This window comes from Passer domesticus, chromosome 3 (assembly GCF_036417665.1).
Source record: "Passer domesticus isolate bPasDom1 chromosome 3, bPasDom1.hap1, whole genome shotgun sequence".
Taxonomy (NCBI): Eukaryota; Metazoa; Chordata; class Aves; order Passeriformes; family Passeridae; genus Passer; species Passer domesticus.
In genome coordinates this window covers 8,485,380-8,497,682 of record NC_087476.1, presented here as the reverse complement: position 1 = coordinate 8,497,682, position 12,303 = coordinate 8,485,380, and positions in this window count along the sequence as shown.

The window sequence follows — 12,303 nt, the reverse complement described above, 5'->3', positions numbered from 1 at the left end:
GCAGGCACTAAAAACTGGGCAGTTTTAACACACCATTAGAGCATCCAAGCCTGAAGTCACAGTGTTTAACACTTGGAATGGGATGGTCAAGCAAAATACTATCACTTTTATCTGCAATCTGGGAATAAAGCCAACTCAGATAAAACAGGGAAAAAAAACTAGCCCTGACTAATCTGACAGCTGTGGCAAAGCATATTGATAGCAAATGTTAAGCAGGCCAAAAATTCAAATACTGTGCTGCAAATGGAGCACACTTATACCACAAACTGATGGTGTATGCAGGCAGCTGGAAGGAGGCAGTGTGTACACGGTGGTAGGAAGAAGTTTCAGGGATCACACCTGCAAAAACCTCATGTTCTCTGGAGAATGAGTGCAAGTACACTACTTCCATCCCCGTTTGGATTTGTAAATTTTATTTTACATGGGCATTTGAGAGGAATTCCTAGTCTCCTTAACATGGACAACAGAACACAAAGACCATTCCCAAAAACCTCAAGGGGATGTTCCAGATTTCTCAATCAACAGTTCTCCTGCTTCTCCTGTGCAAGACGGAGCTGCGTGGTTCTGCCAGTTTTGCAAAAAAGGCACTGTATTGGAAGAAGTTCTCTGGCATACAGGCTCCTGTATTGAAACATTGAACCAACTTCAGAGCTGATGCAAGGTAAACAAATAGTATTGCCGTATTATCTTGCAATATTATGAGATAGCAAAACTGCCAAAAGGCAGTCAACACCAGCCCCAGTGGAAGACAAAGCTTTTGACAGTGTGAGTCTGTAAAGAAAATCTTAGATGGAGATGTGGGGAGGAGAGCCTGGGATCCACATGCTCTGGTCGCATGTGGAATGAATAAAATTCAAAGAATAAATGAAATGGGTAATTCAGCTGCAGAGTTCAGCCTAGTGTTTTAATTAACACAGCATTCTGAGGGCTCATAATAAGAGAAACAGTCTTCATCAGGAATAAACTGGACATTTGATTTTCTAAGGCTGACATCCCAAAAGGGACGCAGGTAGGCTTTAAATTATTACTTAGGTGAAGAACCTGATATGGGTGTCCTTGGTTTACCTATAACAGATTTTAGATATACTTGTATTTCTCTGACTTAATATATCAGCAAATTCTTTGAATATAATCCTGTTTTCATATAAAAAGTATGCCAAAACCAGAAGACTAAAAGAATGGTGTAAATCTGTGTTTGGAATTTTCCCCAGATTTCTTTTCCATTAAGGGTTTCATAATGTTATTTCTTTTTTTAATTCTAGTCCAGCAAGCATCTTCTTGGGACCAAAACCTTTTAACTTGGAGGTTCTTTTACCTAGCAGGGAGTATGTAGGCTTCAACATTCCTATTGCAAAGAAATCAATTAATCCAGCCTCATCGTCTGCCAAATTCAGATTAATTACCAGTTTGTTCTACTTTCTTGCATAGGAGCTTGCATATCTCCCTGTAGGCAGCTATTCTATTTTTTCATACTTTTCATTGTCACATAGGTTTCCTGAAACCCAGCCTCATTTCTTTTTCCTTGAGTTTGTATTTTGCATTGTTTTTCCCAACAGGATCCACAGCTGTGTCTCTGTTTGAGACTTCTTATGAAATTCCTTACATTTCTTTTTTTTTTTCTGTATTTCTATAAAGCTTGTTCTGTATCCTCCATGACATTGGCAGTGTCAGCTTTCCCTGAACTATCATCCTAAAACTCATAGCTTTGGTGCATTCCAATACCTTCCACTTTCCAGCTGAATATATGATCCCATCTATATTTATCTTGTTTAATGGGCCTTCTGCCAGTTTTAAGCTGATATGGCAATTTTCTAATGAAAGCAGTTTAAATTAACTTTTTAGAGCTGTGTACTTGCTGATCTTATTTATTTTGAAATACAACTTTAACCAGAAAAACCATGTTTGATTCTTCTTTGGCACTACTGAAGCTTCACCTATTTTATGGATCTATTATGGCTAGGAAAAGGAATAAAAAAAATATTTTAGGGAACTCTGCTTTGGCCTGCAGTGGGTTTGTGCTGGAGCTGTCTGGAACTGGCTCTGTCCAATATGGGGCAGCCCCTGGTCTCTTCTCACAGAGCCCAGCCTTCCAAAAGGAGAGAAATTCAACTTGAAGTGTCTGAAGTCTAGCAGAATATTTGAGGGAGCAGAGGGACAACAAGCATAACATAGGCACATCAAGATCTCACCAAGGAAGATTTTATTGTGGCTTTGCAGTACTTAAAGGGGGAGTATAAGGCAAATTAGATCAGCTTTTTAGCAGGACCTGGTATGATAGGAAAAGGGATTTAAAATCAGTAGAGGACAGATTTATATTAGATACAATGAAGGAGTTTTTTACAATGAAAGTTGCATAACTCTGGAACAGGTTGCCCAGAGAGGTAGTGATGCTGGGCTGGAAGCCAAGTCCTGACCATCAGATCTGTAAAATTTCAGAGGAGGTAGCCTCACTTAACACTGTCATAGCCTTTTTGGGGTGCTTGCTGTTGCCAGATTCATCATAATGCCTGAGGTTTTATCATCACTTAACAATGTGAACAACTCATGGCTGCATTTGCACATCATGATGAAGTCAAAGTTCATTCACTGAAAAAAGAATCCCTTCTGTGGGTATTCTGGACAGATCTCATAAGACAAACAGAAGAATACAGTTTTAAGTTGCCATCTCTGGTTTTTACTTTAAATAATTGAAGTTCACCCATTATATTGATTTGTTTTTAGCCCTCAGAGGTAGTACCTCCTGACATACTCATGTTCTGAGCCTGACTTTTCTCATTTGTTAACTCCAATTGCCTGGAAATTTAAGATAACTTGAGGTTTTCTAGGGTATCCTGACTGGCCTGTAGCTGCCAGTCATGTTTCTGTAGGTCTTGGATGTACTTGATGCTGTGGAGACACCTCATTAAATCTAGGACTTTGCAAATGGCACTAGACACATACATTTGGGAACCAAGCTAAGCTTTGAGTGTTCTTTTTAGGATGGCTCTTGAAATGATGCAAGTTTACTGTAGAAAGTAAAAGAGAACATTGGAAAAAAATTTCAATAATACCATAGTTCCCAAAGCACATGTTATGTCTTGCTTTGTGTAAATGCTTAATATTGTGGAGGTTTGAGTATTCACCTACGAGTTTAACAGCTGGGTGCAATCTGTGTGACTCAAGGCAGGTAGCTGCAATGCCGAGCTCTGCATTGAGCCATCACTGCCTGCATCATCAAAGAGCTGCAGATACAAACATTATCCTAACAGATTCCTTTCAGACTTCCTAAAGTACATTAAATGGGGCTCATGGTCCCTACTGAAAGCAACTATTGCAGAGTCAACAATTGATTATAGAGGGTGCCTAGGGGGACAATTCCTTGTCCATGTGTAAAGTTAGGGTGGTGAATGTCCTATCAAAAGTCTCTGGAAAATGTAAGCCCAGCCCCTTAAGGGTTTATGCAGATACAAGATCCTAAAGTTGATTTATTCTAAGAAAAGGGAACCATGCACTGACTATAGTTTGTGGTTCTTGTTTGCTCTGTAATATTCCAAAATGAGCAGCAAAATGAGAAAAGCAGAACTTGTCTAGCAGTACTTCATGATCTAATTGAAAGTGTTCAGGGAAGGAATACGATAAATATAGAGAAGCCAGCTATCAAGGTGAGTTCCCAAGATAAGACTGAAATACAGAAATTTGAGTCCTTGATATTAAGCTCTGAAAGATGCCAAACATACTTCCAAAAGAAAGCACCAAGGGATAAGAAGTTACTCAAGATTTTATATTAAAGTTTCAAGAGGTGTCATTTCACTAGCACTGGAACATTTTTCATTGACAAGTTGGTGAGAAAAACACTGACTTATTTTTCTTTACTCTGCAATGCCTATGAACATATTGCACTGGGCTTTAGGAAAAATAAAGCTATATGCCTGGGACTTTTTCTCACTATTTTATTGAGACCTACATAAAAAAAAAAAAGGCAAAAATCAACCAAAACCATTATATTAAAATACTTTAGAAAGTTTTAGGACGAGGCATTTGAATATTGTGAGAACAATGGATATTTTCTGCATACGTAAAATATCTTTCAAAAACTAAATCTGAATATTTTGTTTGTCTTCAGGCACATTAGACTTTAGGTTCATTTAAAAAATAGACAAATGTCATATCCAAGATTATTAGTTCTGAATGCAGAAAGCATTTCTTTCTGTGCCTATGAGGTACATTGTGGAAAACACAGTTTGATTTGATGAGGAAACTTGTCATTGCTCATTCAACCCTTAGGAAAATTTTGGCTTCTTCACTGCAGTCACTGGCAATCTAAAGGTTTTATTATGGGTGTTTCATCAGACTTGATAAAAATAAACCTAATTCTTGCTCATTTTTCCTCTATTGTGTGTCTATATTTGGGTGCAATGTCTTACATCTGTCACAAAATTTTCTACCTAACAATATGTTAGCCTGGGTAAACACCTGGAAATGGGAACTGCACTATTTGAAGGAATTTTATATTCAAGAACCTCATTCACCACACAAGTGGCATGTGTCAATGATTTTAATTCTCTGAATTGCTTAAGATAGAAATAATTAATAGTGTTATACAGTATTTGGACTGTAACTGGTTAGCTATCAGAAGGATTGCTGAGTTAAACTTTACAACCTGTTTTTTCTCACCATGTGACTCATTTAATCATAAACCTAGTTTGATTTTCTGATTCTAAACCCAACACAGTGAAATACATAAGAATAGATTTTACTGTAAGTATGCAAATGTTTCCACAGACTTCAAGTTAAGCATATATTTAAGTGTTCTGCTGTCTCAGAGCCTAAGTAAATCTTGATTCTTGATCTAAAATTTGCTTTTCATAAACATCTGTGAGCTTCAATTCATACTATTGTTAAAGAATAAAAAGTTCAGCTACAAAAGTTACCAACAAAAGGAAATCCACCAATGTTTGAGATTCACCAATATGTTTGCCAATCATTTTTTCAGTATTTGCCTATGTCTGTTCAAATGTCTGGGGTTTGACTTTTCATCTATTTCAGGAATATTTTAAGCAAGCTATGCAAAAATCTTTCTTTGTGCTAGTTTGGCATATTGCAAGAAGGTTGAAAGTTCTTCTTTTACTTTCCTTTTTTTCTAATGCTTTCATGTAGACTGTAGAAACTTAAATCACTTAAACTTCCTTCTAGGAGTCTCTGTTTTTCAAGGAGTTCATTCAGATATAGCTTATAGTTCAGGTATGTTGTTAGCAAAGATGCCTTTATTCAAATAAATGCCACTGCTTTACTAGACCTGAGAAACTTCTAGCTGTTTATATTTCTTTTAACATCGATAGCTAAAGGCTTTCCATCCCAGCTTTACCTAATGAGCTGCTCTGTGTCTTACTTCTTACTGTGTCTGCACTGGAGTACAAGCACCTTCAACATTAATTGGTAGAGAAATGTCATGTGTGTAAAAGCTTACATCACAATCACAAAGCTTAATTTTTTATGTTTTTAAAATAGCTACTCATGCCTGACTTCTGATTAAAATACTAGCATTAAAGGATTTCAGCCTCCAAAGGCAGTATAATTTAATTTACATATTCTAACAACAATAACGAAACCATTGTAAATACTCACCAGTGATTGGCCCATGTCTCCATTTCCAGGGTCGTGTCTGAGGATAAAATGTCATAAAATGACCTCTTTCCTGAATGAAATGCAGAATTGAATGAAAGGCAGAAAACCAAATTAACAAATATGAAATATTTGTTAGAGAACATGAAAAATCTTCCCTTTGAAAATATACAAACTGGCATAAAGGACATGTCTAATTATCTTCGTGTTTGATTGGAGAACCAATAAACAGAGAAGAGCAGCACAAAGAGTTTCAAGCTATTATATGAGTACATTAACCCCAGTACTGCCTATTCCTAACAATTAACCTGAGATACGGTCATTTAAATTTGCTGCATTTTTCTCTTGATTTACAATGCAAAGTTTTACAATACAACAATACTGTCAATAAACAATACTGTCAATTTTAACAATACTGTCAGTAAAATTAATAAATATTGAATACTCCAGAAGGATATCACAAGGATTGTCATATACATGGAAACCCATGAGCCTTTAGAAATGTTCATCATATGAAAAGTGATCTTTCTATTTCTGTTATTCAGAAAGGCCAAAAATGAGGGACTTAATTATTTTCCTTAAAACACACATTGATTTAAACACTTCTATCACGGCTTTTCTCAGTTCTGTTTTCTGATTGATTTTTCACTAATATGACCAGGAGATTGCAGTACCCAAGATGAGGGAAATCATGATTTATACTATGTCATGAAATTCCAGTCAGGACTGTTGTATATCCTAGTCCTCAACATAGCACAAGATGTGATATTTGGCTTTGGCTACCCCTCCTCTCAACAGGAGATCTCTCCACATTTTCTGCAGGAGTTTGCTATCAGAGATTTCTCCTCCTACTCTCATTTCAGCTATTTCAGCCATTTGCTTCTCTTCTGCCCCTTAGCTCCAGGGAACAGTGAGGGAAGAACAAGGATGGAGAAAAAAAACAGCTGCAGCATTTGGATACAGCTGTCCCACCCCTACATGGTGCTGGGCCAACCCACTCACCTCACCCTGGGTTTGTCCCAGAAATCCTGGCAGCAACTCAGCTCCAGTGACCAGAGGAAGTGCAAAAAACCATGTTGAGCAGGGAGAGGAGGAAAAAAGCATCTGGCTTTGAAATAGGAAGTGGTGAGAAGTGCTGGGAGAGCACAATGGGGATTTTGTGATGGAAGGCTGATGAGTACATGGGGAAAGCACACTAAATCTTGTTCCAGGACTGGATGTGAATCACAGAGCTACAGAAACAACAGCAGGTTTATTTGTTTGGGGAATTAATTTTTAACTCATAATTACTTCAAATTATTCTATTTTTTCAATTGGATTTGAAATTTAATTTACATTTTTAATACCTAAACAAACAGTCCTGAACATTGAATTCTTCATTTCTCTCCAGTGTAATAATTGCATCACGTTCAAGTGTTATCATTTTACACTGTTCATCTTTTCACTAGCTCATTAATAACTGATATATCAAACTATGCAGAACATAGTGGGTTTCTATATTCAAAGGTAGAGGTGAAGTTTAACTCATCATATGTTTTGCCCACCTAAAAGTGGAATATGCAATCCAGACTAGTCACAGAGAGTCCCTTGAGAGAGTGGATCTCCATGAAGCACTTCCACAAGGTGAGTCATCCCATCTAGCATAAAATGATTTGCCCCTTGTTTTCTGTCACTTAAGCAGTTTCTGGCACCTAAGTGCCATTCACCTCTAATGTATTAGGGCTACTTCATTTCCTTGAAAGCCTTCTTCAAGGGGTTTCATAAATGGCTTGTTGAAATTCCAAATTAGTTATAATAACTGCCTTCTTCTGCCTACAGGTCTGTTCAATTACTTGTCAGAGATGCATGATTTTCTTTTATGGCAGCCATATTTCTTTAGCTTTACCTTTTTATACCAATCAAGAGATTTTGTAAACAAAATAAATCTTCATTTATAATTCAAATGTTCTTTTAATACTGGAGAAAAACTGAAATCTACAATTTCTAACACTTTTTTAAAAGGTGCTTATACTTTCTCCATCAAACTCCTCAGCTGGGGTTGATTAATTTAATGAGGGATTATGTCTATTTTGACAGCATTTTCTTTAAATTCCCTGAGCATGCCATCCAGTCCTGATATCTTGTCACCATCCAGTACCTTTCCAGAACTTTAAACACTGCTACCACTTCCTTTTATTGACTCCAAAAGTTATTTTAGGAAACATATTTTTCCATCATGCTTAGTGAGAAAGACAGTCTGAAAGAAATGTAATTAATTTTTGACACCACTACCATCTCTAAGCACATTAATTTCCAGTGGTGGAGTGCAGGTTGAGGAGGAGGAAAGGAAGCAGGAATCCAGATCCATTCCTCTTGGAAGATAACACTGGAACTGCAGTGCCAGCAGGTCGAGGGAGGTGATCCTACCCCTCTACTCAGGTTTAGTGAGGCCACATCTGTGGGAGAATAGATTGTGGGGGAATAGGAATGGGGCTGTGGACGAGCCTCATCCCTAATGTGGTGCAGCTGTGTAAGACAGGTGAACAGCACTGAAGGAGAAGAAGCGTGGAATTCTGATGGTATTGACCAATCACAAAAGAGTAGAAGGGCATGAAGGTGTTATGCGTGTGAGAAAAGAGGTATAAAAAGCTGTAATGGGGAATAATAAAGGGCTGATGCCTGCCACCATCTTTGGCATCAGTTGTGTGCCCACCATCACACATCTGGAGTGCTGTGTCCTGTTCTGGGCTCCTCAGTAGGAGGAGCCCATCAATATATACAAGTACCTGAAGCAGGGGTGTCCAGAGATCAGAGGCAGGCTCTTCTCAGTGGTGCCAAGCATTAGAACATGGAATTCAAAAGTTTAACAAATATTTAGTGGGTTTGTTAGGTTTTTTTCTGTTCAAAGTGCATGGAATGACATGCAGTCTCTGCAGCTGACTAGAGCAGTGTTTGCGTGGTCTGTGATGCAGCACAGCAGTATTTGCATGGAATCATGGAATCACAGAATTTTTGGGGTTAGAATGGACCTTAAAGATTGTCTCATTCCAAACCCATGCCATGGGCAGGGACACCTTCCACTAGACCAGGTCACTCACAGCCCCATCCAAACTGGCCTTGAACACTTCCAGAGATGGGGCAACCACAACTTGTCTGGGCCTCACTCTGACAGCAAAGAATTTCTTCTAATATCTAAGTCCAAACTCTGTCAGTTTAAACCCATTCTCCCTTATCCTGTCATGACATGCCTTTATCAGAAGTTCTTCTTTGGCTTACCCCTTTAGGTACTGTTGTAATAATTACATTCTATAATGTTTCCAGTTTGGGTTATTGCCACATGCAAAGGCTATGGGGACAGGGTTGAAAGGTTCTGTATGGTGCACAGTACCAAAACTGGATGTTCAAAACATTGCAATAGATTTTTTATGAAGGGTCACAGTGTACCAGGATCTGGCAAACAAGGGTAGCCAAAGAGTACACTCAAAATCTACTTTTTCTTTGGTTTGGGGGTTTTTTTTACACATGTTAAAGCAAATATTATTTTTTTTCCTTCATTTCATTACCACATTAATTTAATTCAGGACTATTAAGTAGACTCTCTCATGTTGTCCTTTGTTATTATTTTCCCCACTGCATTCCCCATTCACATTTCTACTGTTCCTTTGTCATTCTTCATTGTATTTTTCTCTCTCATTTTACCAGTATAACAATCTTGGATTACAAAAGGGGGAGGAGTTATACTTCAAAATAGAAATTAACAGTTCAATGGAATGTCTCCAATTCAGGATTTATGAGTAACAAGACCATGTATTCATTTAGTGTTTTCATGGATAAAAGTAAAATACTGCAAAGTGATTTCCCTTACATTTTTCTAACAAGTGCTCAATTAACCTCATTGATTTAAAGATAAATGTCGAAAAGAAACATCTCTCGTTTTATTCAAGAGTTAAACTGTCAGTCTAAAATACAATCTCTCCACAGTCAGACTAAATTAAAAGATACTACAGCAATCCCAGGAATTTAAGTAGATTTGAAGTGAAAAGAAAATACAGCATAAGTTAAGTTTCATAAGGCTTCCTCAGCTCTCAGGGTTTTTTCTTTCTCCTTCCTCTCTTTTTTTAATCCTTACAATAAAGGAGATCCTCTAACTATAGAAAGAGATTTATCACAGATGACAAAACTCTGAAAGTTGGTCATAATTTCTGACAATTCTCTCCCATTCCTTCCTCTTAGACCTAGCATAAAATTTCCAGACAAGTTTTGTAATGACCTAGCAGGTGCTGGTTGTGCATCTCCAGGTAGTGTCACAATTCAGACCCACCAAGTCCTGATAGCTTTCCACCAGGAGCTATGACATTACTTGGGTGACTTGCTGTGATTTGCAGTCTGCCATTGCTGTATGTGTTTTTACAATGCTTCATAAATACACTGCTGCCTCAGCATCTGATAACCAAACCATTCCCCATGGATGCATTATGTAAAATACTTCATGTTTAAATTATTGTGAAATATTGTCCCTTCTTATCGCTCAGATACATTATCCCCACAAATACTATAAATGCTGTAGCAAAAGTTTTATCTGTTCTAATTAGCATGTATGGAGGAATGAAAACATGCATAATTGCATTTTGTTCCTCCTGAGCATTTAATCACTATGTGTCCACTGGAAAGAAAAAAAGTCTTTAGCCTGGAAATTATCAGAATGGTGATCAATTAACATTTTTAAAGATTAAAAATAGGGGTTGGAAGAGCTGATTAGCTAAGGCAATGTTTAGTAGGATACAGAACCCTCTATCCACAGTTTGTGGATTCAAACACAGTTTGTGGTTTCTGAAAGGTTTATCAGAACCACAGCTTTCAGACAAAAAAAATACCTTTTGATTAAATATCCTGACTTACATAAAAATACCTTTTTATCCCTTTACTATGAATACCTTTTTTGGCCCAGTTGTTTGCCTCAAAAATGCACAAAAATATTTAATGGATTACGGAACGTATCCCTGACAAAAATTTATTTCAGTCAAGAACATCTACAACCTTTTTTTTTTATTATTTTTTTAAGAGCCATTGGACCGATAATATCAGGCATTCTCTTTACATTGCTGAACATGTGCTGTACATTCCACTTCATGAAGCAGGCCAGCTGCTTTTTCACCTCATTTTTCTGGGTCTGTTCTATGTCATCTTAGTTTTTCAACATTCTCTTAAAAACAGGTAAATATCTGCTACATGTGATGCTCTTTCCAATTCAGGTCTACCTAACCTCTCCCAGTAAGTGTTTCACTATTTATGCTCAAAGGGTCAGTCATACCATTCTTTTTGACAACAGAGTGCTGTTCAGTGCTTGTGCTGACCACTTTTCTTCCCTGTTCTCTTTACAGGATCACTATTTGTCCTGACACGAGTTATTCATGGTCAATCCTCTAAGAACGAGGTCTAAGTTATCTAAAAATCATCCAAGAACATGATAGCTATGAAGTACAAATAATTTCCTGAGTTTCAATCCATGGGCAAATAAAATCATCAGAGATCTCCCTGACTGGCTTGGAAGGCCCTGGGTAGTGAACTTTTTTCACCCACCCATGCTCAGAAATGCTTGTTCATTGGAGGTGAGCGTGGTACCCACCCTTACCTAAATTACTATCTCACTAGTAATTTAGGTAAGTGATGAAAGAGTTGTCTGGAGTTTAGAAAGAGATGCAAACATTCATTGCTCCACTACAGCATTTTCACAGAAATGTGCAATGATTTGCTTATTTTTTATACATTATTTTGCCTAAACAGCTGTTCTCCACACCATAATTTTGCATTTGATTTTCCCCCACCTTAAATGCAAAATAAACATAGGACTTGACAATAAATCATAGTTCTATAGTATTGCTGATTGATATGATATAGCTCTATATTTATCACTTATGTTGCACATACAAAGCTGCAGGGTGTAGAATTGGGGCCCTTCTGTCCTGCATGCCTGACACATATTTAATAAAAAAATGTAATTCCCTGCCCCAGAGAGACTACTTTCTAAACATAGAGTTGGATAGACCAGGTGGAAAAAAACAAAAGTAGGCAAGGCAATAGTGAAACAATCATTTTTCATCTTGCAAAATTGGAACTGTTATACTACACAGCAATTTAAATCTGTTTTCCCATGTACCAAAAGCAATCCTTTTTCTAGTTTCGATAACTATCTCTTTTCCTGTTAGATAAAAATTTTTGTATCTATCTTATTTCATTGGATTTAATAATTTCTAAATCACTTTCACTGAAATATAAAAGGGTGTTGAGCTTCTTTGTTTAAATATGAAACACAGTAATAATCTCTCTTTGGTGCTATTCTAATTAGCTAGATCTCCCCACAGAGGATACCAAATGCATACTAACTCAGGACAATTAGGAAGATGCTAATAAATGCAACATCATGGTTCCTTGCAGAATGCAAAACCAGCACCAATATGTAACCAAGCAATTTGCAACGAAAATTATCACATTTCAGGAGCTAGAACTTAAAGCTCTCATTGGAATGATTTCAGGAGAGAAGGGCTCATAATCCTTATCAGTCAGTATTCAAAGGGTTACATTTTTGTCTGTTCTGTTGACATTAGACTGCAAAGAAAAAGAAATTTATCAATATTAAAAAATAAAGGCAAAGCTGTTGAATGAAAATATTTGTAAATGCTGTGACTAATTCATAGCTAGAAAAACACGACAAAAATCCTCAAA